Source organism: Lactuca serriola, chromosome 3, assembly GCF_051521515.1.
Source record: "Lactuca serriola cultivar US96UC23 chromosome 3, Lser_US96UC23_V15, whole genome shotgun sequence".
Taxonomy (NCBI): domain Eukaryota; kingdom Viridiplantae; phylum Streptophyta; class Magnoliopsida; order Asterales; family Asteraceae; genus Lactuca; species Lactuca serriola.
In genome coordinates this window covers 101,918,021-101,927,041 of record NC_136410.1, presented here as the reverse complement: position 1 = coordinate 101,927,041, position 9,021 = coordinate 101,918,021, and the positions used below count along the sequence as shown (strand labels likewise).

Genomic DNA, 9,021 nt, shown 5'->3' with positions numbered 1-9,021 from the left:
ACTTATAGTTTGGGTTTAATGGCTTCATAGTGTTTTCTCATGCATGTGTTTCTTCCGATAAATAATCATGTGTTTCGTAGTTTTCTCCATTATCTATATAAATAACAATTATAAAATTAAGATTTTGGAGCCATTAAACTCAAAGTCGCCATTTATAATCTTCGAAGATTGCAATTAGGAAGAAATGACGAACATGACGCTTTTTAATAATTAACTAGGTTTAATCCTAATTAAATTTGGCTTAATTCCAATTGAGAAAGGTAGTTTAGTAATATCATATGTTATTTTGAATTTTAGATAAGTTATTAAATTGGTTTAATCCTAATTAAAATATAAGCTTGGATATATATAGATGTGAATATTCTAGTTTTAAGGGTATAATTTTAAAAATTATAAGGATATATATACAATTAATATTTAAAGTTTGTAAGAATATATACGAAATTCTTCCAAAAATTTTAAAAAAAGTCCGCAACAAGTCTTCACATAAGATTTAAAAAAACGTAAGTATGTAACCTAATCATATGATAGGAGAGGCGACGTGGTTAGTATTTTCGATAAGTATATACTTTTTGAATGTATTTAAGATAACTATATTAACGATATACAGAAATCAAAACAAGTCCTGTATCGAGTTGGAATTATACTGATCACAAAAGTAATCTGACAAGTTGGCTAAGAAACCATTTCGTCAGTAATTGTTGTATTCAAAATATGAACCCAATGCTGACCATGATAACTCCTCACTCATAGTCATATCACCCCAAGAAGACTGAGATCCGAAATTGTGTTCTAAACCCCACGTCGTTGTGTTCTCAACTGCCGACGTAATGTCCAGTAAAAACGGATCGGTCCAAAAGTCTCCACTCAGTTCATAATCGTAAGTTTGTGGCGTAACATCACTTGGAATATGATAATCTGAGCTATTATCAGTGCCAGAAGAACATGAAGGTGCTTCATCAGGCTTGATGGTTTCATCGTGATTAATGTTTTCTAACACATGAGTTTCATCATCTTGAACCCGTTTTTTCAAATGTGAGTTCCAACGGTTTTTTACTTCGTTGTCACTCCTTCCGGGCAACTGAGCAGCTATAGCAGTCCATCTACAAGAGCAACAATTTATATTTAGAAGAATTCAAAATTGAAAAACTTGTAATACATATGATAGTGTATATATATATATATATATATATATATATATATATATATATATATATATATATATATATATATATATATATATATATATATATACTTAAGTAGATTAAAAAGACATGCATGGATTTCCCACAAACGTGTAAACTTACTTGTTGCCAAGCTGTTTATGCAATCTCACAATGATCTCATCCTCTTCTTTTGTAATATTTCCATGTTTGATGTTTGGGCGAAGATAATTCATCCATCGCAGCCTACAACTCTTTCCACTTCTAGACAAACCTTAAAGAAAGAAAATCAATGAACAATAAGTAAATAAGTGCAGAAAAATGGAAATTTATTTGGAATCTTGAGAACTTGGGAAGTGCCTCAAACGTACGTACCAGCAAACTTAGGAAGTAAACACCAGTTCCAGTGGCCATATCTTTGGATATAGGCTCGTAACTTTTCGTCTTCTTCTTTACTCCATGCACCTTTCTTGATTATATTTTTGTCTAAAGTTAAAGTGTCCATCGTCTTATTATTTTAAAACTCTGAATCTCTATGTTTGTGTTTCCAAATACACTCATATATACAGGTAGATCTTGTCTTAGAAAGTAGTCTTAACTCATATGGGATATTTTCTTACAGATATTATTTAATATACTTTTTGTAGAATGAACATTTGACCGTGCACTATTATTCTCTATCCTTTTTTGGAAATATCTAACGTATGTTTCGTCAACGTTTAAAATAAACAAATTAAATACTCTTACTGTTTCTGGCTATCTATAATCCTCCACTTCTGGATTATCACACGTTTAACAAAGTGATTTTTACAAAACATTTTTTATCTATACACAATAGTATATGTTTTTTTATGCATATTGTACAGCCCTAGTCATAAATTGGTCATGTATAGATAAAAAGTAACGTGTAACAATCACTTTCCTTTAATAAAAGTTTATTGGTTTTAATAAAATGTTTTCTATAAATACTCTTCATTTTTCTAATTTCATCCTTTGATTTGATTTTTTGTCTTTTATTGTTTTTTTTTGTTTTTCTTTCTATCTTTTCTTGTTGTCTTTAATTCATTTTTAATTATCATTATTATTATTATTATTATTATTATTATAAATTTCGAACTAAAATTTTATAATTCGAACGAGATTATAAATTAATACGACGTTATAAAATTCGAGCGTTTATATAAAATTGGTTTTTAATTATTTTTTATTTTATTATTATTATTATTATTTCAAACAACATTTTATAAAATCAGTATTTAATTTTTTTTATTTTATATTATTATTATTATTATTATTATTATTATTATTATATATATATATATATATATATATATATATATATATATATATATATAAAGTCTAATAATATCAAATCAAATACTAAAAAATTGATTAGATTGAGTTTAGAAAGAATAAATTTGATTAAGGGTACTTATATACAACCTTTTAATAAATATAACAACTATCACAATATTACAATGTTAAATGCGTAGGAAAATGATAAGAAGCAAAAATAGAACATTTGAGTTCTCTTTAAAAAAAATGTATATTGTTTTAATGCACAGTCATTGTTATGATCTGCGAAAAGTCATTTATTTCCTAATTGCAAACAATATATTATTCAATCACTACAAGAAATAAAAGTATTACCGGCGACAGGCGTCGTCGCTAAAAGTCGGGCTTGTCGCCATCAAACGGTCGACGTTGATGTTTTGTCGTTATTAATCAAACTGTCGCCGCTAATGCTTGTTGTCGTCGCTAAAGACATGTCGCCGCTAATAAGTGTCGCTGCTAAAGGCGTCGCTGATATTGGTGTTTTTCTTATATATATATATATATATATATATATATATATATATATATATATATATATATATATATATATATATATATATATATATATATATATCACATTAAAGATGAAAAAAAATTGGTATGATATTAATTAATCTAATCCTATATCATTCCATTCCGAAATATTAATACATTATCCGTTGAAAATACTCGTCCAATTTAACATATAATAAAATATCGAAAATACTAGTCTAAAATACTTGCACAAACAAAACATAAAAAAATCCTACAACTATCTACCTGTCATCATCGCTCTCCTCGTTTCCTCCAGTTCATTTCGTTGTGGCAACGAACAAAACCAATCTTCAAGTGCAAAACTATATGCCAGATCATTTAACATTGTTTGAAGCATTTTCAACTACAAATAAAACAACATAGTCTTATAAGTTAAACTAGCATTATAACATTTTATATACAAAATATATATTCCACATATTGCATATAAAACATTATAGCATTGTACTATAACTAACAATTACCAACCTACAAAATACCATTACAACGTTGTACTTTTATAAACCAACAATTACCAAGCTATAAAATACCAAGATATCAAACTATAACTAAACTAACAATTACCAATATATAAACTATTATCGAAGTAACAATTAACAAAATTTGAAACTATTACTAAACCAACAATTACCAACATTTTAAACAATTACCAAAATTAAATAGTCTTGTCACCTGTGATTGTGGTGGTGACTGTGTCAGTGGTTGTTCCTGATCGTACATCGACACAACCGTAGAAGGATTACGCCCGATGTGTCTGATATGGCCACGTCGAACACCCACTATTTTTTCAAAACAATTTTGTGTATCCTTTCGTGTTAGACCGCTGGCTTCAGAAGAAGCTTGAGTTTGTTGACTGATCTCAAAGAGTAAAGCATTTTGTATTTTCAAAAAATAATAAATATAATAAAAATTAGATTACTAACTACTCCTTGACGATATAAGCACTTATATGAAAATATAAATTAACCACTTACGTATTGTTGCTCGACTGCAGGACTACTAAATACCCCTTGGCGATCAGTATTGGCCTTACGAAATGCTTCAATTCGAGCGATATCCTATTTAACATTAAAAAATAAATTAATTATAATTTAAATAAACAGTTAAATATATCGTAGCTTACTTCTTTGAAACATGCATTGCTATACGAGCACGATCCCCCTATGTAGGGGTGTCAAAAAAACCCGAACCCGATTAACCCGACCTAACCCTTTCCCGAATAAGGTAATTACGGTCGGGTTCAATCAAGGTTCTAAATGGCGTGAGGCGTGGCGTGGCGGCAAGGTCAAGCCTCAAGCTTAACGAGCCATGGCGAGCCATGGCGTTTTTTATGGCGTGATGTAAGACGGCGATTTTGTATTAATTTAAAATTATATTACCACATAAATATAAATTTATATTAAATATAACTACTTTTTAGATGTGTTAGATCAATAACTGGTAACAAAATTTTAACAAAAACCACAATACTTGTGTCTCCGATTAGAAAAGACATAACAAAGAGCAAAAAACTGTGTCTCAAACGAAAAAGCACGCGCCATAACACGCCATAACGCACCATGGCGCGCCATATCACGCCTTGCCACGCGCCACGCCTAACAGCAACGTTATGAGACTTTTCGTAACGGCGGAGCCACGCCTCACGCCATGGTGCGCATTGGCGCGCGCCATGGCGCGCCTTTTAGAACACTGGGTTCAATAGGGTTACAATTCTAAATCGGGTTATTCGGGTTGGCCCGAAACCTCGGGTCAACCCGAATAACCCGGTTAGGAATTCACAACCTTTACATATTCCACTGCTCTCTACTTGAACAGTACAAAAAGGCTGCAAACCCTTTGAAAATGTATATTTTTGTGACTCTAGAAGCATACGAAGGTTAAGTAACTCCCATTTGTGAAGCTGAAGTCCAAAAAGATATAAAACCTTCACATCTCAAAAGTAATGGAGCGGCTAAGAAAGTAAAGATTATATTTTGATGGTTATTTCTACTTTAAACTAACTATAAACATGAATAAACTACATGGTGTTGATCGTTAACTAGAGATTGAAAGTTCATATATTTAATATTTCTAATGGAAGAACTCTTTTAGCTATTTTGGTATGGATGCTTTCTCGTATGCTGTAATAACCATCATGATCTTTTATTTTTTATTTATTTCAATTTGTATGCATTCTTGATGTTAAGAAAACAATACAAAAAATGGTTTGAGTTTATATTAGATTGCATTCATGAAAAAAATATATATATTATATTTAAATTAAGAGTTTAGCGTATTAACCCTACTAACCCGAAACCCGATTAACAGGCCTACCCCTATGTTTATAGCTTGTTGTTGTGCATGGACTTCTTTGTTTGACGCCGAACGCTTTAGAAATTCAGGAGTTTGAAAATGCTCGACTGCTTGCACCCAATTTTCACGTGACATACCATCGGGGATTGGCTAATGCCTTTTGGATATCTGTAAGCCCCCGACATTCTCAAAATAAGTATGGGCTTTAGTTTTTCGGCCTCTATAAATTCTTTACAAGGTCGCATCAATGCTCTGCAACGACTGAGCACGCTAGGGATCCAAGTTAACCTTATCTAAATCAAACTTATTCTACAAATACAAAAAAAATAGTTAGTTAAATACCAATTAGAACTAAACTTAAAATATTGTCTAAGTTACATTTAGATGAACCACTTTGGCATTCCTTAAAGCGGAGGAAACATTGTCCCAACCAGATACGTTCAAATGGATGTTCATCCATATATACTTCCCAATCTCACGGGTAAACCAATTACCATGGTTCCCGACAGGGGAATATGTCAACTCCCTTTTGAAATCCAAATCTACAGGCTTTCCCTTGTTTGCCTGTATTATCTTTGATAGTTGAATCTTTTTTGCTAGGCTTCTTCTTTTTTTAGGGAGCTCAGCTGAAAAATATAATTAAAAATGTTAGTCACGATAGCTTATAATAAAATGATAAAAATAGCTAACAAATATATCATAATAAGACTTACTATCTTGTTCGTGTTGACCACGACCAAAGCCTACTGGAGATGGTGGATCCTCGACTCCATCACCTCCATGTCCTAAGCCCATAACATCCGCCATCACGTAGAAAAGTATCGCCCAACTAAACCCCATATATAGCATGCAAAATTACAATATGAATAAAATTTACACATATTACATATACAAAAATAATACACTCTCTATTATAACATCGATGTTTCCAAATTGCATACAAATACATACACAATATAGCATCATACTTTTTTTTCCATTATTGCATCCTACTTTTTTGTTTAATTTTTTCCATGCACAAATTCATTATACAAATATAACCTTTATAAAAAATATCATTTATAGAACTTTAAAAGTGTAATAATTCAAAAAAATGGTAAGAAATCATAATACCTTTGTGGATCATTTTCTTCATGCTACAAATATAATTAACCAAAATATACTTCTAAATACAAAATCATACAAATTCATCTAAATACATTTCCATGCACAAATTAAAATTACTACAAAAACTATAACTTATCAATTAAGAACTTTATCACTTCATCATATATACACCAAACTATTAAACCTAAATATCACATAATCATACATATATACAACAGATTCAATTCCATTTTTCATTTCATTTTAGACATACAATACAACTTTCATATTCGAATTTCATACAATTAAACAATACATCCAATTTCATACAATACATCCAATTCAAATTCCAATTTCAAACAATTAAGCAATACATCTAATTTCATACAATCCTACCATTTTAGACATCAAATACCAATTTCATAGAAAAATATACACCTAAATACAAAATCACACAAACCATGTATAATTCCATTTTCATGCCAATACACCACAATGAGCATAAACACAAATCAATTATACAATAGGCTGCAAAAAATATGATAAAACATACATAATCACTCAAAAATCATCAATTTAAAGCCAAACAAGAGGCTTGATCGACACTCAAAATCACTAACCAAAAAAATCTTATAAAACATACAAATAAATGATATAATCAGGTTTGAATGGTAAAACTAAAATCAAAACACAAGAAGAACAGAAATTAGGGAAAGAAATCCGACCTTAGATTGCTCATTTTCACTGAAATGTTGTTGTGGTCGAAATTGCCCTCAATAAACTCGATGGCCGCCGGTAATGAGGGTGGGTCGCCGGTAAAGTGGCTCCCGGTGGTCGGAATCGTAATGGGGTGCAGATGGTGAAGGTAGTCGGAGTTCTTTGAGAGATACATCGATAGAAGGAAACAAGGGTCGAATGGGGGTTATCTGATGCAACTCACTAGTGGCGACGGGCAATAGCGACTACAAGAGGGTTTTAGCAGCGACATAGGGGTTTTAGGAGTTTACAACCGTAGGATTGAATAATGATCAAACAGACGAAAATTATTTCACGTGGACCACTGTGTGAGCAATAGCAACGACACCTTTAGTGGCGACATAGGGGTTTTAGCGGCGACACCTCTATAGGTAAAAGAAAGTGCGTATTTTAGGAGTTTACAACCGTAGGATTGAATAATGATCGAACGGACGGGGATTATTTCACGCGGATCGCCACAATGTCAGCAATAGCAGCAACATCTTTAGCGGCGACCCCAAGCAATAGGGGGGACATGTAACGCGTCAATTACATGTCGCCGCTAAAGGTGTCGTTGCTATTGTTAACATTTCTTGTAGTGAATATTTAATGTTATTTAGTCAAGATATCAAGACACTCATCTTGATTTTAAGTGGTTATAAATGCTAACATGGTATCGGTTTTGGTTAGAGCATCCGTAATTACGAGCTTAATGAGATATTTAAATGAGATGTCAAGTTTAATTATCATTTAATAAATAAAATTTTGATTTTGGGATGTAATTTTTTCATTCGATGGATTTTATGCTTAATGGTAATTGAATTCTTCAATAAAAAAATGTAATTTTATAATTTTTAAATAAATAATATAAATTAGTTTTTTTAATGTTTCATTGAGTTTTATAGAGTTCAGCTTATTATACTAAAAATCTATAGAGATATATGAAATATAAAATATTATGTGTCTAACACATTGAACCTTACAGAGTTCAATCCACTCTTGATGCCATTGCATGATCTGCATTGAACCTTACAAAGTTCAATCCACTCTTGATGCCCTTGCATGATCTGCATTGAACCTTACAGAGTTCAATCCACTCTTGATGCCCTTGCATGATCTGCATCGAAAAAAATTATTGATTTATATTCTTTTAAAAAATAAAATGATATATATTTGTATCCTATTTTTATTTAAAATTATCAATATATAAAATCTGTATAATGCGCCATCATCTCCAATAGGTAGCCAATTTATAGATCACTGGCGGAGGCTCTTGGCAGCCTCCATGCACCCCCCCCCCCCCCCCCGCCCCCCTGGTTTTTAGTTTTCTAATACCTTTACATATTGTTATTTAGTCTTAGTTGCAAAACAATATCCAAGAAACAAAATAACTCATCAACCAATAGTTTAAAAAACATAAAAAAAAAAAAAATTAACCTTTTTTAGGAAATCAAAATAAGGAAACCATCTAAAAACTATATGTATAAAAACTCTAATCTACTTTACAATTTTTAACTTAGTCTTGAATTTAGGAAAACAGGAAAACTTACAAAATTATTGTCGCCGTTAGAAAAGAAGTTCTCAAACATAAACGGAAGAATAATGTCGTCGTCGGCCGCCCGATTGATCTCATCATCCCTCTCTCTCTCTCTCTCTCTCTCTCTCTCTCTCTCTCTCTCATCTCATCTCTGAGCGGTCACGAGTACTTATCACTAAACTTCGTCGTGTGCTCCGCTTGTTACCGCTTTCTCTTTGTCTTCTCCGCCTGACTAAAAGTATGTAGTCTCTCTCCCTCTATTTCTCGCTTTATCTTTCCGTCTCTCACTACAAATTAGAAAAGAGTTTGTAATAATTAATGGGTTTTCTATAAGTACCC

At 31.6% G+C, this 9,021-nt stretch overlaps 1 pseudogene across 1 annotated transcript; it reads right to left on the bottom strand.

Annotated features, from left to right (window-relative positions):
- Positions 1 to 691: 691 nt before the first annotated feature.
- Positions 692 to 1,668, bottom strand: LOC145095572 (transcription factor MYB72 pseudogene; annotated as a pseudogene). The gene is made up of 3 exons (XR_013703711.1): positions 1,539 to 1,668; positions 1,308 to 1,437; positions 692 to 1,103 (listed from the first exon to the last, which is right to left on the bottom strand). The product of XR_013703711.1 is annotated as a transcription factor MYB72 pseudogene (transcript).
- Positions 1,669 to 9,021: the final 7,353 nt, after the last annotated feature.